The following is a 27,046-nucleotide window of genomic DNA, read 5'->3' on the forward strand; positions in this document are numbered from 1 at the left end:
CATGCACACAGAGAATTATGTAACAAAGGTGGGAGTGGTGAATAAATGTAAGACTTTGCTAATGGTAATATGTTGCCTGGATGGATCTCAATCCCAGTTGCTGAGAATCCGGAATGGGGAGAGAAGTCAGTAGCTCCCATGGCAAGTCGGGTTGGAGAGTGTATTGAGGTGCTTAGCCATGTAAACCGACAGAGGACCCTATCACATGGGATAAAAAAAGCCAGCTTAACTTTTCTGAATTGAATTCTCATTCGGGCTGCATCCGGGTCCTATCATATGTAAATCTCCGCTGAATTCACCAGCCAAATCCATCCTGGATTCAGCCCGAATCCCCGCAGCATTTCAGCAGCCATTTTATTAATGTTGGAAGCTTCCGCTTAAAAAAGAGGGGGATGGCTGAGCATGCCTCGGACCCAGGCTACATCTGGGATGGATTTGGCCAATAGATTCAGCAGTGATTTACATATGATTGGACCCGGACAGAGCCCTAATTAAAATTCTCTTTGGGAAGGTAACCTGGCTTTCTTACCCCATACAATAGGTGCAGAGTGTCTGCCTGCAACTGGACTGAGGCTGAAGAACAGCCACTAGGAGCAGATATTTATGCTGTAATTGTTGCTTAGTGGCAGAAACTGAGGGTACGAAAGGTTTAAATTGCTTTAGAATGTTTCCTGTATTTTACTGTATTTTATTTATTTTTGTATTTTATTTTATTCTCTTTATTTTTATTGTTGTAACCCACCCGGATTCCTTGTGATTGGGCAGGCTATAAAGAAATCATCATCATCATCATTATTATTGGTGCAAGTACCTCAGACAAAAGGGATTAGCACACTGATTCTCAGAGCCTTTTTCTGACTATTTCCTTCCAGTCCCATTCCTTAGCCATAATCCCTTCAACCTCTACAGACATAAATGGATCATGCAGCTAAATCCACTCATTTTCTCAAGGCAGGTTCTCCTACAATCTCTTCTTTGCTACCTCCTATGAGTAGGGATCCATACCTGCAAAAATGCTAAATTCAGGGCACCCACTCCAACTTTATTAATTTTATATCAAATAGGGAAGGGTTAACAGGTGGCTAAATCTTGGGGTAACACATTCCTCTCTTGATTCAGAGAGTCACTCTTGTGTGTCATTGTTCTTTTTTTTTTTCAGAAGAACATGTCAGTCTTGAGAGAGTCCATACATGTGAGAGGCCACATAAATGCCAGCACTGTGGGAAATGTTTTTCTTCAAAGTCAGACCTTGTGAGACATCAGAGAGGCCACACAGGAGAGAAGCCATACAAATGCCCGCGTTGTGGGAAAGGTTTTTCTCAGACATCAAGCCTCCTGATTCATCTGAGAATCCACACAGGAGAGAAGCCACACAAATGCCAGCATTGTGGGAAATGTTTTGCCTATAAGCCAGTCCTTGTCATGCATCGAAGAGTCCACACAGGAGAGAAGCCATACAAATGCCAGCACTGTGGGAAATGTTTTCCTTCAAAGTCAGACCTTGTGAGACATCAGAGAGTCCACACAGGAGAGAAGCCATATAAATGCCAGCATTGTGAGAAATGTTTTTCTTCAAGGTCAGACCTAGTGAAACATCAGAGAATCCACACAGGAGAGAAGCCATTCAAATGCCAGCATTGTGGGAAATGTTTTTCTTGGAAGTCAAACCTAGTGACACATTTGAGAATCCACACAGGAGTGAAGCCATTCAGATGCCAGCATTGTGGGAAATGTTTTTGTTGGAAGTCACACCTAGTGACACATTTGAGAATCCACACAGGAGTGAAGCCATTCAGATGCCAGCATTGTGGGAAATATTTCTCTCAGAAGTCAAACCTAGTGATACATCAGAGAGTCCACACAGGAGAGAAGCCATTCAAATGCCAGCATTGTGAGAAATGTTTTTCTTCCAAGTCAGTCCTAGTGAAACATCAGAGAGTCCACACAGGAGAGAAGCCATACAAATGCTGGCATTGTGGGAAAGGTTTCTCTCAGAAGTCAGACCTAGTGACACATCAGAGAGTCCACACAGGAGAGAAGCCATACTAATGTCAGCATTGTGGGAAATGTTTCTCTTCGAAGTCATACATAATGATACATCAGAGAGTCCATGCAGGAGAGAAACCACATAAATGCCAGCAGTGAACTAACACTGTTTTTGTTAAGAAGTATTACAAGAAAAATATTTTCAATGCATTGGTGATAAGAGAAAGCCCTTCTGATTTTGTTTTTAAGGGTTGTCTGTTCATAAAGTTATTGATTTTTGTATGTTGTTGTTTTGTTGTTGTTATTTTTTATAGAATTCTAGAATAAGAAAGGACCACAGGACCCATGTAGTCCAACCCCCGACACACAGGATGACAAAGCATGGATTTATAGGATTCTGGCTTTGTAAGGCACCACAAGTGCCATCGAGTCCAAGCCCCTGCCATACAGGAAGACGTAGCATGGTGGGTAGGTGTGTTATGTGTGAATGTGACAGAATTAGAAGATGAAGTATGAGATGAAGGATCTGCCACAGAGAAGCAAGAAAAGCTCAAACTGAATGTGCAAAAGATAAAGACACCATAATGCAAGGACATGAAACTGAATGTACTAAAAGAAGAATGGACTGTGTATAACACAACTTGATGTAAAGAGCACCAGAACAAGAACGGAATGGGAACAAGAAGTCACTCATCAGGAAAAATGATGCACATATTAAAAAGCATAAAGGAATCTTCAAAACCATGGTGATAGTGTGCCAAAATCAGCTGGAACTGGCACCCATTGCTCCTTCAGGAAACTGACCAACCTCTGGGAAGATTTGTGTGCATGAGCATTGTATGAATGTGCGCATGATTTGAGGCCTCTTGATATGATAATATATTAGAATGAATGTCCCTAATGTTAGAATAAATGTTACATACAAAGTGTTTGAACCCAGATCTGGTCTCTTATGTGTCTGATTAAAAGTTGTATAGTCCAATTCTGTTTTTACTCACCACTCTAGATGTAAGGAAGAACACCTAGATTGGTGACAGGTTTGTGATCTCTCATTTTACCTTCTGGAGCTTCTGCAATGATCCCTGAAAGCGGAAAGAGAACTAACCAAGCAGTGGGGACACACTTCCTTTGTTAACCCATTACGGTTCCACTATAAGAGACAGGCTTTGGAGTTCTGGGCCACTGCTAACCGCAAGGTTTGGTTTAAAATATGGGGGCTGGGTCATCACCTGCAGCCTCTGGTTCCGTTGGAGGCAGGGCCTCTTCTCCAGCATCACCTGGAACAACGGACCAGAACAATGGACAACAACAGATGGTTGTGGCATGTGTGTTTGCGCATATACATATATGGATATATGTGTATATATATGTGTGTGTGGAGGCATCTCTATCTAAGTGTACTCAGACTTTTACTTTTAAGAGCCTACACACACACACACACACACACAAGACACACACACATAAAGGGAATGTTTAAAGTCTATAAATCTTGCATACAATACCCATAGATACATCTCTACATACCCATAGATACCTGTCTGAACGTGTGCATGTGTACGCACACACACACACACACGTGTGTGTGCGTGTGTGTGTGTGTGTGTGTGTGTGTGTGTGTGTGTGTATATATATATATATATATATATATCAGGCCCTGATTGGCTGGAATACCTGTTGCTCCCACCATCCCTGGCCCTGATTCGCTGGCATCCCTGTCCCTCCCACCATCCTTGGCAATTTTGAGTTCTGGCAGCCATTTTGTGCTTCTTGTGACTGTGGGGAATAATGTTCCATAACCTTCTCTGAGGCCTCAGTTGAACAGAGGCTCCAGAGAGAGAAGGAGGCCATGCTCCTTGGGCCAAAAGGAAGGAAGTGTGTCTTTTGTGTCTCTTTTCTGAGAGTGTTTTCTTATTACACAGCTCTGCTCCTTCTGGGGAACATGGGTTTTAAAGGGATCGGAAATGGGGAGGATAGTTTTCATACAAGCCTTATTACTATTCTTCACAAACATCGGTCTTTGGCTTCTAAGAGGAGGATTGACCCCCAAAAAGGCCAAAAGTGGCTCCTTTGGGAGGTTTTAAAAGTCTCCCCAGTTTCCTTATTAATAGATTTTCATGCAAGAAGGAAGGAGACAGACCAGAATAAATCATTTTACTAAGAATGAAACAAACAAACAAACATAGAAACAGACAAGAACAACAAAAATAATGATTAGAGACTAAAACAAAAGACTTATTTTTTTAAAGGAAAACCATTATTAGGAGGGTAAAAACAAGACATTTGAGAGAAAAAAGGAGAGAAGCCATACAAATGCCAGCATTGTGGGAAATGCTTTTCTACGAAGTCATATCTATTGACACATAATGCAGTCCACACAGGAGAGAAGCCACACAAATCCCAGTACTGAACTAATATTATTTTTGTCAATAAGGAATACAAACATTATATTTTCAATCCAGTGGTGCTAAGAAAAGGCCCTTGTGATTTTGCTTATACAGTTTGTCTGTCCATATGATTGTTTATGTTTTAAGGTTGTATTTTGTTAAGTTTAGGTTTTCACTGCTGATAGTATATGTAGATAATTACTTTGTGTTGTAAATTTGGCTGTGGATTGTGGGTCATGGTATAAGTTAGGTAGATGGGAGACTGGGATTTGTTGCAGCTGGTTAGAATAGTTTTGGGAATGGTAGGTTTTGGAAATTGTGGGGTGTTGGCTGAAGAAAGTTGGGGGCAGGTATTAACAGAAAGGGTTAGTTTGTGGTAATGGCAAAGGGGCCTTGTTACCTGTGGAGCATAGACTGTGGGAGTTGGAGGTGGGACTATATTTGGAGGAGGGTGATATTTAAGGTTTGGGGGTTTTAATATATTGTTTGGATTGGAGTGAGCAGTTCTGGCTTAAACACTGAATTTCTATGTGTTCTCAATAAAGTTCTTTGCTATTTCAACACAATGGACTCTTTCATGCACAGAAGTTCTGAATTTGCCCAAAACTGACCCTTTCTTCTCTCCTCAGTCCTCAGCCATAAGAACAGCAGAGGCAAACACACACACACACACACACAGACAAATATACAGGATACACAGAGAGAGCTTTATTTCTAAACTAGAGCCTTCCTTTCCTGCCTTTCCCTCCTGAGTCCAGCTCTTCATCATGGGCTCCATTGGGGTTTCCTTAAAGGAAGAAATGAGGGAAGGAAGGTGAGGCCGCTGAACCCCCGGCACATACCTTCCTTTCCTGCAAAGGCTTCCAGCAGAATAAACAGCAGTATCAGCAGCAGCAGCATCTAGGCCCTGGCAATCCCTGCGCATGCTGTCTTCTTTGGGGGCATCTACGTATGCACAGTCTCAGCCCCTGAAGCCATTGCTGGCATCATAGTATGTTCTGGGGGAAGGAGGGAAGTGGGGAGAGCCCTGGTTCATTCAGAGGAATGGCTGGAGAGTCTTCTGGGGGGCCTTTGGGGGCTTATAGAAAGAAAGGAAGCCCCTCTTCTCCCCCCAAAGTAAGGCAGAGGTCCTGCCAGGCCTCCTGTCCCTCTTTCCTTCCCTGCCTCCTCCTCGGGGGATTCCTTGGGTCCCAGGAACTTGGGGGGTTACTATGAGAAGAGAGGGCAGGGGGACCCTTGGAGAGAGGCATGGCCATGGAGGGGAGGGGGATCCAAAGGTAATGTAATGTAATAAAGTTTATTCGGTCATTGACCAGCAAAATCCAAAGGTAAAAAGGGCTTGGAGGAGCCCCTTTCCTCCTGGAAAGTGTGGCAGAGAAGAGACCCTCCCTTCTGATGCCTCATTTGGAGAAGAGTATTGTGCCAAATAGAAAGTATCACACAGGATAGGGTTCAATAGGATTGGAAACAACATTTTTCGGGGGGGGGGGGTCCTCTGGAGTCCTAGGGGGAGGGAAGGGCCAAAATCTAGGCCAAAGCCAAGCGGAGGGAGACGGAAGGACCTCAAAACTCTGGTAATCCCCTGGAAACCTGGGAACTAGGCTTAGAGGCCCACAGGATCTGGATTGGGCAACCTCCCTCACATACTTACCTTTTCCTTCACAACAACCCTGCAGAGGAGGACCAACAGAGAGAACCACAGCCACAGAAATATTGTCCCCCCCATCCTGGTTCTGGGAGCATACTGAAATGGTCTTGGACCCCCTTGAAGGGATGTAATAATAATAATAATAATTTATATTCTGCCTTTTCTCAAATGGATCAAAGCATATTACAGTAATAAAATAACATACAATTTAAGAAATACTATTACAAACCTCAAACTCCCAAAACTCCTCATAGTTATAAAAACATTAAAAAGCTATTAAACTGCAATAAAATTTAAAACATTCCAAACACAATACAATAAAAAAGGTTTTTCAGGCAAGAAATGGGTCATTTTCTGAAGGTGAGAGGGGAGGGCAGGAACGATAGCTAACAATTTCCATCACACTAACGATGGCAAAGGTAAGGGTCATGGGGAGGGAGAGGCAAGTGAATAGATCTAATCTAGTCTGGAAAGAGATCCATCTTAATAGCCTTCTTAAAGACTTCCAAGGTGTTAATAGGATGGATCTCATCCGGCAGGTTGTTCCAGATTGAACCAACACCTTGTATCTTGCCCGGAAATTGATGGGCAGCCAATGGAGAGATTTAAGAACCGGTCTAACGTGGGCAGTTCTAGAAGTGGCCGTAACCAACCTGTCTGCCATATTCTGTACCAACTGAAGTTTCCAAACTTGGCACAAGGGTGGACCCATGTAGAGTGCGTTACAAAAGTCGAGCCGAGAGGTGACCAGCGCATGTGCAACTGTTTCAAGGTCTCCCTGCTCCCCGCCCCATGTCTCCGGATGATCTCACCTAACAGCTTCATGTAAATGTTGAATAGCATTGGGGACAGAATCGCGCCTTCAGGGATGCTTAACTTGAGCTCCTTCTTGGACAAACAGCTGTCCTGAAGTGACAGATGTAGGTCTAGAGCCACTGGAAAGCAGTGCCCCCAATTCCCAACTCTCCCAGGCGTTCCAGAAGGATACCGTGGTCAATGGTATTGAAGACCGCTGAGAGGTCCAAGAGCAGCAGCAGGTCCCACTTCCGCTTTTCAAAGAGCTTTTGATGCCCAGATGGAGATCATCGACTAAGGCGACCATGGCTGTCTCAATTCCACAACCTGCCTTAAATCCAGTTTGAAATGGATCTAGAAAATCTGTTTCTTCCAAGTAGTGATTGGAGAAACCCATGTTTTTCTTCTTGTTCATTGAGAACTTGAAGAGAATTCCTTTAAAAAATATTCGTTCCACAAATCCCCCTTTCAAAAGGTGATTTCTTCTCTCCCTTCCAGCAGCTAGCGAAATATTTTTCACAGATTTCTTGAATGACAATAAAAGACAACTCGAATAATTACGCTAATTACTTTGCATTTCAAACTCAATTACCATGTCAAAAGGAAGTTTGGCAGAGGTTTAAAGAACATTCCTATGCTTAAAAAAACCTGAAGGCACACACACAAAAGGGGGGAAAAAGCCCAGTCTCAATAAATAAACTGTGATTGAAGCCCCAACAAGAAATGGTAGAGTTGAGGGGACCTAGGAGTTGGAGTTGAGAGCAAGTGACTTGCCCAAGGTCAGCCAGTGAATTTCTATGGTGAACTGGGAGAATGAAGATCTACTGAACTTTTCCCCTTCCCCACTGCCATTCCCTTCTCCTTTTGTCTCCTTCATGAATGAATGCTGATGGTTCTGGCCTTTGGTTTTGTTTCATTTCAAGAAAGCCTCTTTTAATAATAAAGTTACATTTTATTTATTTATTTATTTATTTATTCTATGATTGGTTTGCTTTTGGGCAAGGATGGTTCAGAATGTCCCTGAGGCTGAGACAATATGACTTACCCAGGGAAACCTCTACATTTACCTGGCTGAGCTGGGATTAGCACTCTAATAATAATAATAATAATTATTATTATTATTATTATTATTATTATTATTATTATTATTTATGCCCAGCTCTTCAGCCAAAGGGCTATCAGAGCAGCTTACAAATCGTTAGACATTTCCCTGCCCTCAGGCTTCCAATCTAAAGAGACAAGAGACAAAAGGAGAAGGGAATGGCAGTGGGGAAGGGGAAAAGTTCAGTAGATCTTCATTCTCCCAGTTCACCATAAAAATTCACTGGCTGACCTTGGGCAAGTCACATGCTCTCAGCTTCAACTCCAACTCTGCACCTCTCCCATGGTGATGCTAAGGTCATGCAATAATAATAATAATAATTGGCAAGGAGAGTGCAGAATATCCATGAATGAGAGAGTGTGACTTACCCAATGTCACCCTGTGGATTTACATGGCTGAGCTGGGATCAGGACTCTAGCCTCCCAGTTCACCATAGAAATTCACTGGCTGACCTTGGGCAAGTCACATGCTCTCAGCTTCAACTCCAACTCCTGGGTATTCCTTCATGGTAGAAGAGGGGGGGTTGGATGACCTCTTGGAATCCCTTCGAATGCAAGGTTTTATCCATCATGGCATATATTCCTGCCATTGCACCCCACCCTGCCCCTTCTTCTCTTTTGTGATGGTCACACTCTCTCAGCCTCAGAGGCAGGGCATGACTAACTCTGCACTTCTCCCATGGTGATGCTAAGGTCATGCAATAATAATAATAATAATAATAATAATAATAATAATAATAATTGGCAAGGAGAGTGCACATTCTCTCAGCCTCAGAGGCAAGGCATGACAAACCTCTCTCCAGCTCTCTCAAGGTGATGCTAAGGCAAACCTACTTTTATTTTGCATTTTATATACTTTATATTTTGCATTTGGCAAAGGGAGTTCAAAATATCCATGAATAAGAGTGTGTGATGCATCCAAAAAGAGCATGGCATAAAGGGCAGAATGTCTTATCTACCACCAACACACAAAATGCCTCCCCTTTTGTTCTCTTTTGTTTTTCAAAGTAAAGCTGTGAGTGAGCAAAGATGGGGTAAGAATCACCCTAACAAAGGAAATAGCCCCTGGTAAAACCCAGGATGAATGGTAGCTTTTCTTATGCAAAATACCCAAATCCTGTAGGTCGAATTTGGCAGCTGAAAGTTTCTCCTCTTCTCTTCATTTGGAAATGATTAAAAATCAAAATTCTTACTCATGATCGAGAAGTGATCAGAATTTCTTCTCTATAAAATGCTTTTGAAATTTTCGAATTAGACATATTTCTACTAATTTTCGAATTTTGGAGAATATTCTTTACATCCCTACTTCCAAGACTGCTTTAAGTTGAATGGCAACTGCCCTCTTGATTACCTTGCCTAAGAATGGTAAGAGCCAAACTGGCCTGTAATTGTTTCTGTCCAGAGGGTCAAGGGGAGGCTTTTTTAGAAGTGGTTTAACCACCGCCTCTTTGAGGCAAGATGGAAAACAGCCTTCCCTGAAAGATGCATTAGTTATGTTTTTAGCAGCATCTTGATGGTATCTTCCCCTGGATGGCCAGCCAAGATGGGCAAGGATCGAGAGAGCAAGTCATCTTTTTCATACTCCGAAGGAGCTTCTCCACATCCTCTGTACTAACTGACTCAAATTGATAGAGAAGAACAGTATAGGCGGAGGCTCTGGATACCTCTCCTGTCGCCTCTGTCATAAGGCCATCATCCAAATCGGCTCTTATCTGAGAGATTATTAAAAGCATCACAGCAGGATTTTGTAGGTTCCAGTAAAGAGTTCTAATAAAGGGGGGCATTGAGTCAAGTCCCTTTCCACCCTGAATAGCTCTGATGGACGAGACTTTGCAGACGCAAGAGATGCAGAGCAGAAGGACTTCTTAGCTGCATTTTATCAGGTATTAGTCAATATTTCTGCCAGCGGCATTCTAGCCGTTGTCCTGCCCTCTTCATTATTTTGAGATCTTAAGTATTCTTAAGTATAAAAAAAATAAAACAAAATTTAAAAAATAAATAAACGCCTAATGCTTTCAACAGTATCCTCTTATATCTACGCAGATAACTTTAACGCTTATCAGTTATCTCTGTAATCTTAAGTCCCTCGTCTATTTACTCGCTTGACCAGTAACTGCGTAGTATTTTCTCTAGTTCCTTTCACAAGTTTGTTGTTCCAAATAAGCCTGCACTGGATACCAATCCTCCCTGAATTTATCTAGTGAACCAGATCTGATCAGACAAGTAAGTTTATCATTCTCCATTCAATTGTAAGGTTTCTCTTCCCAATCTGAAATACCTGGTATGTCTACTCTTTCCATCTTCTCGCGTATACCAGTCTGGCAGCAGAGATCCAATAAAACAAAATCCTTCCAAATTCATTTTCCATCTCTTTACTAAGTATTCCAAGTAGGAATATCTTAGGATGTTTTAGTGTTTTTATTTGAAGGATCTCTGACATAGCTGCCTGTATTTCCCCCAGAATTGTGTGGCCTTCCAGCCGTTCCACCAGATGTGTCTCATGGACCCTCTTCCTTCCCCACATTTCCAGCGTCTGTCGCTTGTGTCCTTATACATATGGGCTAGTCTTCTGGGGGTCAAGTACCACCTGAACTCATCTTAAAATATTGTTCCTTCAGATCCATAGAGAACCTATGTTTGAGCCTTTTTGGCCAATTTCCCTCCCATTCCTCTAGTAAAATGTTTTCCCCGCAGTCCTTCACCCATTTTGCCATACAGTCTTTAACAGTCTCTGATTTTGTGTCTAATTTAAGTAGTTCTTTATACAACATGGAAATAATCTTATCTCCATTTCCCAGTAATATCTTTTCTGATTCTGTTTCTGATTCTAACCCAGATAGGCCTTCTGTCTTCTTCTCTAATCTTAACTTTTCAGAAGGTTGTCTATAAATATGCCGCTGGTACCTGAGACCTTGTGATACCCATCGTTCAGGGGATTTCATAATAAGGTCACCTAATTCCTCTTCTCTTAGTAATTCCTTATACGTTACCCATCTTCCTTTCGTAACCTCTTCTCTTTGATAAAACGCCTCATTGGTAAAGACCCATAATGGGATCTTCCTATTAATAAGGTTTTTACATTTCTGCCAGACCCTAAACAATGTTCTTCTGACAAAATGGTTTAGAAATTCTTTGTTGGCTTTCACCTCGTTGTAAAACATATATGCATGCCAACCAAAGCAATCATCCATTCCTTCTAATTGTAAAGGTTTTCTGTTTTTAGAGTAATCCATTCCCTAAGCCATTGTAGATTTGTAACGATGGCAAACCCAAACCTCCTCTTTGCGTGTTATCATCTATTAGAGATTTAAATCTGATTCTAGGTCTTTTCCTGCCCAAATGGATTTCTGCAGGTCCTTCTGCCGTTCTAAAAATGGTTTGTCATTAAGAAGGATAGGTATAGTCTGAAATGAACATAGTAATTTAGGCAGTACGTTCGTTTTTACTGCCGCGATCCTTCCCAAGAGGGACAGGTTGAGTTTAGCCCATCTATTGAGACCTTATTTGATATCAACCCGTATTTTCTTATAGTTGTTTTTAAAGAGGTCTCAGTTTTTAGAGGTGAACTCAACACCTAGATATTTGACCTTTTTTCTACTTTAAAGCCAGTCACTTCTTGTAGATTTTCCTGATCCTTCTTTTGTTAAATTCATTGGTAAAATTTTTGTCTTATCCCTGTTAATCCAGAAACCTGAGTGCTGTCCATATTCCTTTAATTTATAAAGTAGGAGATCAACACTTTCTATTGGGTCAGATAAGTATATCACCACGTCGTCTGTGTATAGTTTAAGTCTGTACTCTTCCTGTTTTATTTCCAGGCCTTTGGTCTTCTTATCTTCTTTAATGCTAGGACTCAGAGTCTCTAAAGTGGCCATAAATAACAAAGGTGAGAGAGGTATCTCTCATTACAGGTAACGCCTTCACTTTCCCCCCATGAATAATAAGTCTCAATGTTTGTTTTCTATAGACTGCATCTATCCAGATGATAAAGTTATCTCCTAGAACCATTTTTCTTAAGGTTTCCAGCATGAAGTTCCAATTAACTTCATCAAACGCCTTTTCAGCCTCAAGAAAAATCATAGCTGCTTTTTTATCTGTTTTCTTCTCATAGAAGTCTATAATATCTATTAAATTCCTTGTGTTGTTTCTAAGGTGCCTTTTTGGAAGGAAGCCCATTTGGTCTCCGTTTATGATATTTTGTAGGATTTTTAAAGATCTTTCTGCTAAGACCATTGCAAAGATTTTATAATCACATAGCAGACCCTTCGACAGCCTTACAAGCTGCATGGGACAGATTGGACCAGAGATATGGAAGTGCAGCTCAGATTGAGACCTCTCTTTTATGTAGATTAAAGGACTTCCCTCAGCTCACAATGAGAGACAGCAAGAAGTTGTGGGACCTTTTAGATCTTTTACAAGAGCTACATATTTTCCCTGATGCATCCACTAAAGCCATAGCTGCAGTGGCCTATTTGAGAATAACTGAAGACAGAGAAGTCCACCTGGGTTTCCTATTAGGAAAATCAAAATTAGCACCAACCAAAGGACATACTATACCTCGGCTAGAGCTTTGCGCAGCTGTCTTATCAGTCCAAATCTACGAACTAATTCAAAGGAAACTTGATTTAGAAATTCATCAAACTATTTTCCATACAGACAGCGAAGTAGTTTTAGGCTACATCCACAATGAGCATCGCCGGTTCCATATATATGTCAGCAACAGGGTAGAACGTATAAGAAAATATTCTAACCCTGAACAGTGGAGATATATACCCACAGACCTCAATCCTGCTGACCAGGGATCCAGAGCCATTCCAGCAGGCAAACTTAAAGATTCAACCTGGCTACACGGTCCTTCATTTTTGCTAGACCCAGACTATATAAGTTCCACAACAGAAACTTATGAGTTGCAAGATCCAGAAACAGATAAAGAAGTTAGACCCTCTATAACAGTCTTGGCATCAAACATCCCCAAGGCGAAGACACTGGGTTCGCATCGATTCTCTAGATTTTCATCATGGACTCATCTGATCACAGGTCTAGCAAGACTTATTCATTTCCTATGTTTTTGTGATAAGGAAGCTACATCTGTTGAAGACAGAGAGAAGGCAGGGTTAATAGTTTTCCAGACTGTACAAGCCGAAAACTACCAGGAAGAAATAACTTACGCAAAACAAGGAAGACCAATGCCTAAAACCAGTTCTATACGATCTTTAAGTCCTACCTTTAAAGACAACAGTTTACTCAGGGTAGAGGGCCGACTGTCTAAAGCTGAAATAGAAAATCCTGAGAAGTATCCCATCATACTTCCTGCTAAGCATCATGTGTCAATTCTACTTGTTCAGCATTATCACAAAAGAAAACAACATCAAGGCAGACATTTCACAGAAGGAGCGGTGCGAGAAGCCGGTTTCTGGATAGTCGGTTTAAAAAGGTTAGTCAACAAAGTTTTACGGCATTGTGTGACTTTCAAAAAACAGAGAGGAAAGTGCAGTCATCAGAAAATGGCTGACTTGCCTCAGGATAGGTTAAATATGGGGCCGCCATTCACTAACATAGGCATAGATGTTTTTGGTCCATGGACAATTTCTACTCATAAAACCAGAGGTGGAGCAATTAACAGTAAGAGGTGGGCAGTAATATTTACATGCCTCTCCATTAGGGCAGTTCATATTGAATTAATTGAATCTATGGACACGTCATCTTTCATTAATGCTCTACGGAGGTTTTTTGCTTTAAGAGGTCCAGCTAAAATCATCCGTTCAGATCGTGGAACTAATTTTCAAGGTGCTTGTAAAGAATTGAAATGGCCAGCAAAGACTGTTACTGATCCAGATTTACAAGAATTTCTGAAAAAAGAAAAGTGTGTATGGTTATTCAATCCTCCACATGCTTCTCATATGGGTGGAGCATGGGAGCGTATGATAGGCATTTCTAGAAGAATTTTAAACTCATTGCTGTCAAAGGTGAGCTACCTAACACATGAAGTATTGGTCACACTTATGGCAGAAGTATAGAATCATAGAATCGTAGAGTTGGAAGAGACCACTAGGGCCATCCAGTCCAACCCCCTGCCATGCAGGAAATCCAATTCAAAGCATCCCTGATGGATGGCCATCCAGCCTCTGTTTAAAGACCTCCAAGGAAGGAGACTCTATCACCCTCCGAGGGAGTGCATTCCACTGTCGAACAGCCCTTACTGTCAGGAAGTTCCTCCTAATGTTCAGGTGGAATCTCTTTTCCTGTAGCTTGCATCCATTGTTCCGAGTCATGTTCTCTGAAGCAGCAGAAATCAAGCTTGCTCCCTCTTCAATATGACATCCTTTCAAATATTTAAACAGGGCTATCATATCACCTCTTAACCTTCTTTTCTCCAGGCTAAACATCCCCAGCTCCCTAAGTCGTTCCTCATAGGGCATGGTTTCCAGACCCTTCACCATTTTTGTCGCCCTCCTTTGGACACGCTCCAGTTTCTCAATGTCCTTTCTGAATTGTGGCGCCCAGAACTGGACACAATATTCTAGGTGGGGCCTGACCAGAGCAGAATACAGTGGCACTATTACTTCTCTTGATCTAGACACTATACTTCTATTGATGCAGCCTAAAATAGCATTGGCCTTTTTAGCTGCCGCATCACACTGTTCACTCATGTTCAACTTGTGGTCTACTTGGACTCCTAGATCCCTTTCACATGTAGTTTCATTCAGCCAGGTGTCACCCATCCTATATCTGTGCATTTTATTTTTCCGCCCTAAGTGCAATACCTTACATTTCTCTGTGTTGAATTTCATTTTGTTAGCTTTGGCCCAGCTTTCTAGTCTATTCAGGTCATTTTGAATCTTGATCCTGTCCTCTGGGGTATTAGCTATTCCCCCTAATTTGGTGTCATCTGCAAATTTGATAAGTATGCTCCCAATTCTGTCATCCAGGTCATTGATAAAGATGTTGAATAGCACTGGGCCCAGGACAGAGCCCTGTGGGACCCCACTGGTCACTTCTCTCCAGGATGAAAAGGAGCCATTGTTGAGCACCCTTTGGGTTCGGCCGGTCAACCAATTACAGATCCATTTAACAGTTACTTTGTCTAGCCCACATTTTACAAGCTTGTTTGCAAGAATGTCATGGGAAACCTTGTCAAAGGCCTTACTGAAATCCAGATATACTATATCCACAGCATTCCCTTCATCTACCAAGCTGGTAATTTTATCAAAGAAAGAGATAAGATTTGTCTGGCATGACTTGTTTCTCTGAAACCCATGTTGACTTTTTGTGATTATGGCATTGCCTTCTAGATGTTCACAGACTCTCTGTTTAATGATCTGCTCCAGAATCTTTCCTAGAACTGATGTCAGACTAACTGGACGATAATTGTTGGGATCCTTTTTTTCCCCCTTTTTGAAGATGGGGACAACGTTTGCCCTCCTCCAGTCTGCTGGGATCTCTCCTGTTCTCCAGGAGTTTTCAAATATGATTGCCAATGGCTCCGATATTACTTTTGCCAGTTCTTTTAATACCCTTGGATGGAGTTCATCTGGTCCCGGAGACTTAAATTCATTTAGATCTTCCATCATCAACATCCGCCCACTTGTGCCAGTGTCTACAGACGCAGAAAATCCATTTGTACTGTCACCAGCCACACTGCTTACATTCAAAACTGCAGAATGGACAGATCCCGCAGGAGTATCAGATCTCCAAGGGGTTTATAAGAATCATTGGAAGCAGAGTCAAGTACTAGCCAATGCTTTCTGGAAAAGATGGCGTCAAGAATACCTATCACTCTTACAAAAGCGGACAAAATGGTTGGACACCCAGCCCAATTTAAAAACTGGAGACGTTGTACTGCTAAAAGAAAAAGAAGTTCCAAGGAATAGCTGGCCACTCGGAGTCATCGAGAAAGCAATCCCAAGCGACGATGGAAAAGTTCGCAAAGTTAAAGTTAGAATAGCCAAAGAAACAGGCAGAAAGACATTTGATAGACCAATATCAGACTTGGTCTTTCTTTGCAATGACAATGTTATTTAGAGACTTATACTTTAATATGTGTTTATTCGAATATAAAGTATACCAGTGTTAGTACTTAAAGTTAATATAAAGTTATATAGAAAACTCATTAAGAGTTTTGGTGGGGAGTGTCATGCCTCCAGAACATCTTTGATACTCTTGAGACATATTACAACAACAACAAGAAAAACCCTCTTTTCATCAGAAGAGATTCACAACTATACCTTGTTTCCCAGCTGGGAAAATAGGAGGATTCCAGAGGTTTCCATTTCCACTAAGATTAGGAGCACCCAAATTTCCATGGAAGAGGTTTCCTAAGGCATGTGCCAGGACAGAGCGGGGAATGGGTGGTTCCTCATGGGCGATTTACCATTTGTCAGCTGAACTTGGGGGTCAGGGTCCCTAAGAAGAGGAGGTGCTCAGGCCCCCAGAATCTCCTCTGAGCCTCCAGGAAGCAAGACTCAGGGAAGGGACAGTCTGTCAGGGGCTGAGAGCCGCTTGGACCAAAAGCTGTCCAGGATTGTTTTCAGGCGCTGGCATTTTCCTTTCAGAGGACCATCAGGATCTCAAAGACCACTCCCCATTTTGGATTTTGTCTTTTGACTGTGCTGCCCTCAGTGGAGACTTGCTTACTCCTAAGGTGCCATGGAGGTGAGCATGGAACGAACGTATAGGGAAGATGGCTTTGGTAATCTTTTCCACCATTGAACTTACCTTGTGTTGTCTTCAAGCCTGTTAGAAGAAAATAGGAAAGTAATTGGGAGGAGAAAGCAAAATCCCACATTAGCTCTCATAAGCTCCCCCTGAAGCTTTTCCCAGCATGTCCTAGTCCTCAGTCTCCCTCCCAGGCTCCTCCATTTCCTAGAGAGATGGAAACCTTCAAGGGAGAGTCCTTGAGGGTCAAGCCAAGCTCTCCTCTGCTTCCCAAGGACTCCTTCTCCATCCACTTCTGGTCTTTGGAAGGGAGACCTAGACTGCTCTTGGGAAAGTTAATGTTGGAGGGACAGGAATCCCAAAACCTCTCAGTCTGGCTCTAACATTAAGTATGTCAAACATCTACAATGAATTGGGCCAGGTCTTACGCCAGGAGTGGGGATCCTGTGACCCTCGCTCCGTATCCCCATAATGAAAAAGACTGAATCTCCATGACTGGTGCTATGTTTCATACTCTTGGGATGGGCAGCAAGAAAAACAGAATGCTTCAAAGAATTCAAAGGTTTATTGGATGGAGATAGAAGTGCAAAATGCCTTAAAATCATATGTTCTGAATCATAGGCGTTATAGACGGGCCTTTAATACGCCCCCATCACGTGCTAGGGGTTGGCCGAGGACCTAGCGTCCATACCGACCTCACCCCTAGCACGTGACGGGGGCGTAAAGATGGCGGCGCCCTATATACACGGGCGCCGCCATCTTTACGTGCTGGACGTGTGGCGTCCGCACGTTTCACCCTGGAAATGATGCCGCAAATGCGCCCCTTGCGCTTTGCGGTGCCTCTTCCAGGGCCTGAGAAGGAGCGCAATTTCCGCGCTCCTTCTCGGCAGCGTCCGGGAGCCGCACCGTTTAAAGGCTGCAGCTCCCGGACGGTGAAGCGGCGGCGGCAGCAGACCGCTGCAATCCGGCGGTCTGTAACACGCCAAAGACAGCATCAAAGAGGCTCTAATAGTTTTACAGGACAGAACCTGGATAGACACTTCCTCCAAACAAAAAGTATTTCGCACTTCCACTTTCTCTCCTTTCTGGAAATGCTGATGCCTCAAGGGTTGGATCCTAAGCAAAACAAGAGATAAGGTTTGAACGGCTGTGCGATTCAGAGTTCAAGGTTTGTATATGGTTTTTGATACAATTTACTATTTTCAAGGTGTAATTTTAAAAAATATATAGTTATGATTTTAATCCCTTTGCATTGTTTTGAATTTGTACTGCATTAAGTTTATTGTTAGCCACCCTGACTCCCTATATTGGGAGAAAGGATGGATGTATATAAATAAAATAAATAAACTGGAGATCACTTGAGGATCCATGGGTTTCTTGGTGTAAATAGCCCCTCTACCAATAGAGTCAGAGACTGAATGAGTCTGTCCAGAATTGCTAGGGGTCATTTTTGGCACCTGGGTTGTATCTCCATTGCCCAAACCTAGCACTTTGATACCATGAAACTTCTAGGACTCTGTCCAACAGAATCCTGGGATTTCATCTTTCAGGTACTTAGAATTATATAGCAACTTTCATGAATGATTGCACTGGGGCTCTTCTACCAAGCAGCCAATTCTAAGCAGCCCATTCCCAGGTTTCTGTAGGATGGATCCACAGCTGTTAACATGGCACCAAACTGCTACAGTTGGGTAATATGTATAGGACTTTGGTTGCATCTTTTCTGGTGTCCCGCCATCTCTCTTGTAGGATTGTGAATTGAGGATTGTGCCAGGTCCTGAGGTTTGTGGGCCTCTAGCGATCTCATTCAGCCCAATGCATAAATTACAAACCACAGTCGCTCACAATTTGTCATTCAAATCTACTCAATACACTTTCCTGTGTAGAAATGAAGAGAGAAATTTTTAAAGGTCTGTTCTCAGATCAAGGGGAAATGAGAGAAATATTCTTTCTCACTTGCTTGGAGAGACAGGATAAAAAACGTGAAGTCGAAGGCTTTCATGGCCGGATTTCATAGCTTTTTGTGGGTTTTTCGGGCTATGTGGTCACGTTCTAGAAGAGTTTCTTCTGATGTTCATCATCAGAGATGCCAGCCACAGATGCTGACGAAATGTCAGGGAGAAACTCTTCTAGAACGTGGCCACATAACCCAAAAAATCCACAAAAACTAAGGATAAAAAGCATTTAATTTAGCCTCCTTCTTTCTAGCCAGATGGCGAATGCAGAGTATAGTAGTGAGCCCTTGTACCACCACAACTGAGAGAAAGCAAGAAACTAAACCAATCCATAGACCCCTGCAATTTTTCTAGTTGTAGAAACCAATTAACCAAGCCTCGCAAATTATAATAAGCTACTGCTCTCACATCTGATCTGGATGTTTGCACAGAGCCCTTTCCTCTTTCCTGGAATTGGGCTCCCTCCAAAATGGAGAAGAGGCAGCCTCATCTCCTGTCTGAAGATCATGCATGAAAACTGGAAGCTCAATGCCAGGCCCTGATGTATCGTATCTTTACTGCCACGTGTAAAAAGGGCAAGGAAAAACACCTGTTACAGGAGAAGAAAGCAAATAAAACCTGATCCTTTCTGGTCCAGGTTTAGGTCCTGGACAAAAGAAGGGAAACCAGGATTTGACTTGGGAGTGAGCGAATGTTGTGTGGCCTGCCCTGCCTGACCGGGGGCCTCCCTGGGGACCAAATCCATCTCCCTTCTCTTCCCCCTCAGTCAGCATTCTCACAAAGGAACCAAATTTAGGGGTCTCCCAAAGGCATCTTGAGGCACCTACCTTTCCTTTCCTGCCAAGGAAACCCAGAAGGAGCCCTTCTTCCCAAGCAGCCAATGACCAAACCCACCAGCCTTCTAGAACCCTATTCAGGCTCCAAGCCAACCACTAACAATGGTCCAAGTTCAGGGCTGCTTTAGCTGTCTGGCTGAATGCTAGGGAATTCTGGGAACTGTAGTTTTGTGAGATATTTAGTCTTCTCTGTCAGACAACTCAGATGCCATGATAAACTAAAATTCCCAGGATTCCCGAATACTGAACTAGGGCAGTTGAAGTGGTTTATTTCTGCAAACTGGATTATTTTTGCAATGTGTTTTTGACCACTGTTACTATTTGAGCATCCACAAGGCTCTATGGGTTTGAGGGGAAGATTCATCACCATCATCATTATCATCATCATAATTTCTGCAGTGTTTTTGAACCAGATCTGAGAGAGCCCTGCAGCCTGGATCTGTCCAAATCCCAAATATTGCCCTCTCAGCAAAGCCTGGAGATAGTAACCTTTAAGGACCAGAACTCTTCAAAAGCTGACTTTCCCAATCTCTCCTGAGAGATCCTCCTGGGCCTAAAGCAGCCCCAAAGGAAGGGGTCCCATTGAATGGGGGGCCCATGTCTTTCTGAGTCTGTGGGTCCAGAGGAAGAGGACTGTTTTCCAGGACCTGCTTCCTAACCTCACAAGGCAGCTCTTAGCATTTGCCCAACACTGCTCTTGAACATGCAAAGATCAGGCAAGCAAGATCTGCTTTGCTGTTTGCAAAAAAAGATTTAAAAACAATGGGCCCTTGATATCGTTTGGGGTTTGGTTTGGATAGCAAAATCCATGGGTGCTAAAGTCCCATTATATAAAATGGGTGACCTTGGGTAAGTCACACTCTCTCAGCCTCAGAGGAAGACCAATGGCCAGCTGGAAGGCATACAACACACACACACACACACACACACATCTACATGATGAAAATGGCATTCATTCTGGGCCATGAAACCCACTGCAGGGGAACCTTGGGCAGCAGACACTCTCTCAGCCTCAGAGGAAGACAAAGGGCAAAGTGGAAGGCAAACCTGAAGGCAAGGAACCCCTGGGAATAGTGTCAATAGACACAAGTTCAAGGCAAGCAGCACACCCCCAGCCCCCAAGGCACACTCTCTCAGCCTCAAAGGATGGCAATGGCAAACCCTCTGCAACAAAACCTACAAAGAAACTCCTGTGACAGTGTTGCCTTGGGGTCCCCAGAAAGGAATTGAAGGCACACAACACTCCCCCAAAGTCTGGGAGGAAAAGGAGGAGGAAGGCTTAGAGGAAGGGCCTGAGGAGGAGGAGGAGGAAGGGGAGGAGGAGGAGGAGGAAGGCTTGGAGGAAGGGCCTGAGGAGGAGGAGGAGGGAGGAGGAGGAGGAGGAGGAGGAAGGCTTGGAGGAAGGGCCTGAGGAGGAGGAGGAGGAAGGGGAGGAGGAGGAGGAGGAAGGCTTAGAGGAAGGGCCTGAGGAGGAGGAGGAGGAAGGGGAGGAGGAGGAGGAGGAAGGCTTAGAGGAAGGGCCAGAAGAGGAGGAGGAGGAAGGGGAGGAGGAGGAGGAGGAAGGCTTGGAGGAAGGGCCTGAGGAGGAGGAGGAGGAGGAAGGCTTGGAGGAAGGGCCTGAGGAGGAGGTGGAGGAAGAGGAAGGCCTTACAGGAAGGGCCTGAGGTAAAGGAGGAAGGCTTAGAAGAAGGACCTGAGGAGGAAGAGGAGGAGGAGGAGCAGAGAGACCTCTGGAGGATTCTGCAGAGGAAGAAGAAGGGGCTCCTGAGCATACGCAGAGGCCTCTGGGGGAGAAGCCACAGGGAGAAATCTCCTGGTTGTAACTTATTATTACTATTATTAGTAGAAGCATTAGTATTATTAAATTTTATTTATTTATAAAGACATGGAAAGAGGTATTTATAAAGAGTATCTCAGTGAGTCCCTATATTATAGCATCAGGAAAGATTTTAGGTGTTGTTAAGGTTTGGAAATGCTGTTTGGGATCCCTTCTGACTTTAGGGCCTTTCATCCTCCATTTTGGGTTCCCTGAAGGCCTCAAACTGCCAACTGCTAAGTCCTGAGGCAGAGGCGGCCATTTTGTTTTCTGGAGGCCATTTTCTGCTGCTTGTGACTGTGGGGAATAATGTTCCGGAACCTTCTCTGAGGCCTCAGTTGAACAGAGGCCTCTCTTTCTCTCCTGAGGCTCCAGAGAGAGAAGGAGGCCAGGCTCCTTGGGCCAAAAGGAAGGAAGTGTGTCTCTTTGTGGGTCTTTTGTGTCTCTTTTCTTTTTTTTTTCTTTTTTTTTTTAATAAATTTTATTGAAACTTAAAGCAGACAATCAAATATACAAACACCAAACATACACAATAACACACTTACATACTCGATGCATTAACCTACTTACAATGGGGATTCAAAAAGAGAAAATAGTAATAATGATATATTGAGAGATAACCCATCATTAAAATAATACGTTTTTATATAGGGAATATTGCTCTATGATCACTTTCTTTCCCCACTCCTATATTTCCCTTCTACATCTTTCCCTTCTCCTATTCCTTGCTTTACTTCTTAACCATCTCCTGCTTCTTTCCTTCTCATCTTAACTATCTTTGATCCTCCATTGTTTCCTTCTCTTTCCTTCAAATTCCTTCTAAAACCTCTTCCCCTTTATTACTACTTACTTTTCTTTTCCAGTTCCCCATTCCCTGCGATTACTACGCCTTCATCTTCACGCTTACAAACCTTCACTCTGTCACTTTCTCCTCTTCTTCTACCACTTACTCTCACCTTCCATCACTTACTTTACATTCTCTTAAACACTCTTCCTCCATCCTCTACCTTCATTCACTTCATTCTTCCCTGACTTCTCTCTCTAATCTTACTAGATATCTTTGTCTTTTCTACTTTGAGTGTCCCTTTTATTTCTTTATATTCATTTCTTTATTTGAGATCAATCCACAGCAGTAATATATATATCTCTCTCTTTTTCTCCTTATCTTTGAACCTCGGATTATTTAGATTTTGTTACTCCCTATTTTTGATCCTCTACGTATCCCATTCTAATTTAATATTTCCTTTTTCTTTGCAATTCTTCAAATCCTACATTAGAGTATTTACTTTACTCTCTTAACTTTGTCATTAGATCAATCTTTCACACGTGCATGTTTCTATCTTCTAACTTATTATTATTGTATTTTAAATCCCACTGTTGCTATTTTTCCCCATTCCTTCTCTAGGTATTTCAAAACTATATTCCATTTGTCTTCTACTTCGTCCACTACATGATCTCTAAGTATTAATGTCATTTTGTCCATCTCGATTGCCTCGTATAGCCTACTTAGCCAATCTCTCCTACTTGGAATTGTTTTCCCTTTCCACTTTTGTGTCAAAGCCAATCTTGCCGTCGAAATTAAATAATATAAGATCTTTCCATATTTCCTATCCACTTCCTCCTCCCACATATTTAGTAAAAAAGTTTCTGGTAAAAATTTTATATTAGTTTGAAAAATTGAATTAATCGTCTCGTGCACTTTTTTCCAGTATTCTTTAACCAATTTACATGTCCACAAACAATGATATAGGGTTCCAGGTTCTTTTTGACACTTCCAACATAGGTTACTTGTTGATTTGTAAATTTTGGATATTCTTTCAGGGGTCAGATACCATCGAAAAAATGTTTTATAATAACTTTCTTTTAAGCTTTGGGATGCCGAATATTTTAATCTCTTTTTCCAAACCTTTTCCCATCTGTCCATATTTAAGGGATACCCGAAATTTTCGCCCATTGAATCATATTTCCTTTTACTATTTCATCTTCTTGTTGCCAATTTAATAATAGTGTGTAAAATTCTTTTATCCATCTTGGGTTTTCTTTTTCTATTATCTTTCCGAATTCACTTTTTTTCTCCTCAAAACCTAATGTTTTGGAATCTAATTTAACTCTTTCTCTAATTTGCCAATAGCTAAACCAGTCTAGATTGATTCCTTCTTTGGCTAGTTCTTCTTGAGTTTTAAGTCCCAACCTTCCCATTTCATCTTTCTTCATTATTTTAGCGTACGTTAACCACTTTGTAATTTGCCTTGTTTCGCGTCTTTGAATTGCTTCTTGTGGGGAAAACCATGAGGGGAATTTTGTCATAATTCTATATTTGTATTTATTCCAGGTTTTGAAAAGTGTTCTTCTTATACAGTGTAAATTAAAGTCTTTATTTGCTTTGATCTTATCATATCCCAGATAAGCGTGCCAGCCAAAGGGTAGGTTCTCTCCTTCTATTTCCAACAACTCTTCCTCTTTTAATAGTATCCATTCTTTTAGCCACATTAGACAGCATGCTTCAAAATATAGTTTTAAATTTGGTAACCCCAATCCTCCTCTTTCCGTCAAATCTTGCATAATTTTTAATCTAATTCTTGGTCTTTTCTTTTGCCATATAAAATTATTCAAATCCCTTTGCCATAATTTAAAAAAATTATCTTTGATTATAATTGGGAGAGTTTGAAATAGAAATAGAAGTTTGGGGAGAACCACCATTTTTATAGCTGCCACTTTCCCTAATAGGGACAGATTACATTTTTTCCATTTTTCCAATTTTGCTTTGATTTCTTTCCATACTTTTTTGTAGTTGTTATCAAATAGTTCACCCAAATTACTCGAAATTGTTATTCCTAAATATTTCGCTTTCCTTTCCACTTTTATTTCTAACATTTTCTGCAGTATTTTTTCTTTATTTATTGACATATTTTTTGTTAACATTGTAGATTTTTCTTTATTCAATTTACATCCTGATATTTCTCCAAACTTTTCTAATGTATCCAATAAGTCTTTTGCACTGTTACAGGGATCATTTAAGAAAACAACTAAGTCGTCAGCAAAGGCTCTGATTTTGTAGGTGCATCTCTTTATTCTTACGCCTTGTATGGCATTGTTATTTTTGATCCTTTTAATCAGTCTCTCGATCATGATAATAAATAATAGGGGGGAAAGCGGGCAGCCCTGTCTAGTTCCTCTGTTAATTTTAATAAAGTTTGTTTTTTCCCCATTTATTATAATTTTGGCTTTTTGCTCACTATAAATTTGTTTAATCCATCCTATGAAATTTGCACCCAATTTCATTTTTTCTAAAATTTCGAAAATTGTTTTCCAATTTACTGTATCAAATGCTTTTTCCAGGTCTAATAGAAGGAGGCCTAATTCTCTTTCATTATGTTTTTCATAGAATTCAATTACGTTCAAAACCAATCTTGTGTTGTCCCTTAATTGTCTTTGGGGTAGGAATCCTTTTTGATCTTTATCAATACAGTCCTTTAGAAATTTTTTTAATCTGGTTGCCAAAATAGCCGAAAAAATTTTATAATCTATATTAAGAAGTGAGATCGGTCTATAATTTTTAACTAAATTTGCATCTTTCCCTTCTTTCGGAATTAGTGTTATATCTGCCTCCTTCCATGTTTCAGGTACACCTTCTTTTATGATAGAATTTAACAATTTTTGCAGGGGTCCACTTAATTCTTCTTTGAATGTTTTGTAAAAAAGGGGAGTAAATCCATCAGGCCCTGGTGCTTTGCCATTTTTTAAGTTATCAATTGCAGTCCTAACTTCCATATTACTAATTGGTTTGTTTAAATCTTCTAATTGATTTTTACTTAATTTTATAAATTCGTCTTTTTCATCATCTAAGTAGATTTGGATTTTATTAATATCTATTTCCTGTTCTTTATACAGTTCTGAAAAGAATTGAAGAAAAGCATTTTTATATCCTCTTGTTTAGATACTATTTTACCTTCTACTTTTAATTCAGTTATTATTTTCTTATTTTGCTTCTTTCTTAGCATTTCTGCTAATCCCTTGCCTATTTTATTAGCTTGATCAAAGCTTCTTTGTTTTAGAGTTTTTAGTTTTTTACTGATTTCAATTGTGTCTCTGCTTATTTTCTGTTTCTTTAATAGATTTATTTCCTCTAGTATTTTCGAATCCCCTAAATGCAATTCAAGTTCCTTTTCTTTAATAGCTAATAAGTTTGATATTCTCTGTTCTTTTTCTTTTTCTTTTTTATTCAGATAAGCTTCTTGATTTATTAAAAAGCCCCTCGCTACTGCTTTTCCCGCGTCCCAAACAGTTTTGATTTTCATATCTTGAGTAATATTTTCTTTGAAGTAGTTAATTAGCACTTCCTTTGTTTTTTCTATAACTTCCCTATTCTATATTACAAAATCTTTCATTCTCCAATTGCGTGTTGAAATTTTTGGTGAAAGGGTTGCTAACACTGAGTTGTGGTCAGAGATCGTTCTCGGTTGGGTTTCTACTGTTTTGATAAGGCTACATAATGAGACTGGCATCCATATCATATCTATACGGGAGAGGGATTGGTGTCTATTTGAGTAGAATGTGAATCCGTGTTCCTTATTTTCTCCTATTCTCCACACATCTTTCAAGTCATAGCTTTTTATCAAATCGAAGAAGGATTGTGGGAGTGTACCTTGATTACTTTTTATTTCTTTTTCAGATTTCTTGTCCATGGAGGAATTTACTACTCCATTAAAATCTCCCATTAATATTACTTTATCATATTGTAGTTTCTCTATTTCATTATGTATTTTGTGGTAGAACAATCCTTTTTTATCTTGGGGACCATAGACTCCAAGGATTAGACATTTCTCATCATTTAATTTAATTTCTACACCTACATAATGTCCCGCTGGGTCGTTTATTACTTCCTTTGAATAAATATAATTTTTAATATAGATCACTACTCCTTTTTTCCTATTTTTAGCTGCCGAAATATAATCTTTCCCTAACTTTCTAGTTCGTAATAATCTTTTCTCTGTAAATTTGATATGGGTTTCCTGTAGACATATTACGTCACATTTTAGTTTTTCCAAATTGTGCGTTACTTTTTCCCTCTTTTTGGGTGAATTTAATCCTTTTACGTTCCAGGTTATTAGTTTCATTTACTTTATCTAGTTTGCTTCTAAAAGAAAAAACAAAACAAACAAACAAAAAAAAAACCTTACCCTTTATTTTCCTTAGTCTTCTTTCACAGTTCTTCCCTACTTTCTCCTTCTGATGTGTTTCCTTTCTCTTTTTCCTCTTCTTCCTGTCTTGCTTCACTTTCCTCTTTTCCCGTTGTAAGATCTGATGATATTAAATCTTCTTTTTCTTCTCTCGCGTCTCTATCTTTCTTCTCTCCAGTCGTAGATCGTTTCATCATTTCTTTTTTGAATTCCTTCCAGAAATTTTCTGCTTTCTCCAACGAATTTAATTTGTATCTTTTCTGATTCCATGTTAGGGAGAGTCCCTCCAGTTCTTCCCATCTAAATGGTATTTTGTATCTCTTCAATTGTTCTGTAAGGAATTGGTAGTCCTTCCGTCTTCTGAGAACCTCTGCGGGGATATCTTTGAACACTTGGATCTCTGTTCCGCGAATCACAAATCTCGTCTTAAAGTTTTTTTGAAGGAAAGCATCTTTCGTTTGTTTACGTACCCAATATAGGACCACATCTCTTGGAAGTTTCTTCGTTCTCGCAGCACTTGAGCTTATTCTATACATCCTATCGATTTCCCCATGCATTTGTTGTACAGGCATGTCCAGATATTTCGCTAAATATGGTGTTAGGAATTCATATAAGTTTTCGTGTATTTGTTCCGGGAGACCCCTCAGTTTGATACATTTTTCTCTTTGCTTGATTTCTAACTTCAAAATA

The 27,046-nt window shown here is 41.0% G+C and overlaps 1 protein-coding gene and 1 pseudogene across 2 annotated transcripts in view; both read left to right on the plus strand.

Annotated features, from left to right (window-relative positions):
• The window catches only part of LOC149284982 (uncharacterized), a 35,066-nt pseudogene extending 32,921 nt beyond the window's left edge, over positions 1-2,145 (plus strand). Inside the window, exon 5 of the transcript XR_016277797.1 lies at positions 1,160-2,145. The product of XR_016277797.1 is annotated as an uncharacterized LOC149284982 (transcript). The remainder of the gene's footprint in view (positions 1-1,159) is intronic.
• The window catches only part of LOC149284981 (uncharacterized), a 176,928-nt gene that overhangs the window by 34,687 nt on the left and 115,195 nt on the right, over positions 1-27,046 (plus strand). The gene's annotated exons all lie outside the window — the stretch shown is intronic.

Source organism: Sceloporus occidentalis, unplaced genomic scaffold (assembly GCF_023333645.1).
Source record: "Sceloporus occidentalis isolate IW3139 unplaced genomic scaffold, rSceOcc1.0.p SCAF_86, whole genome shotgun sequence".
Lineage (NCBI taxonomy): Eukaryota > Metazoa > Chordata > Lepidosauria > Squamata > Phrynosomatidae > Sceloporus > Sceloporus occidentalis.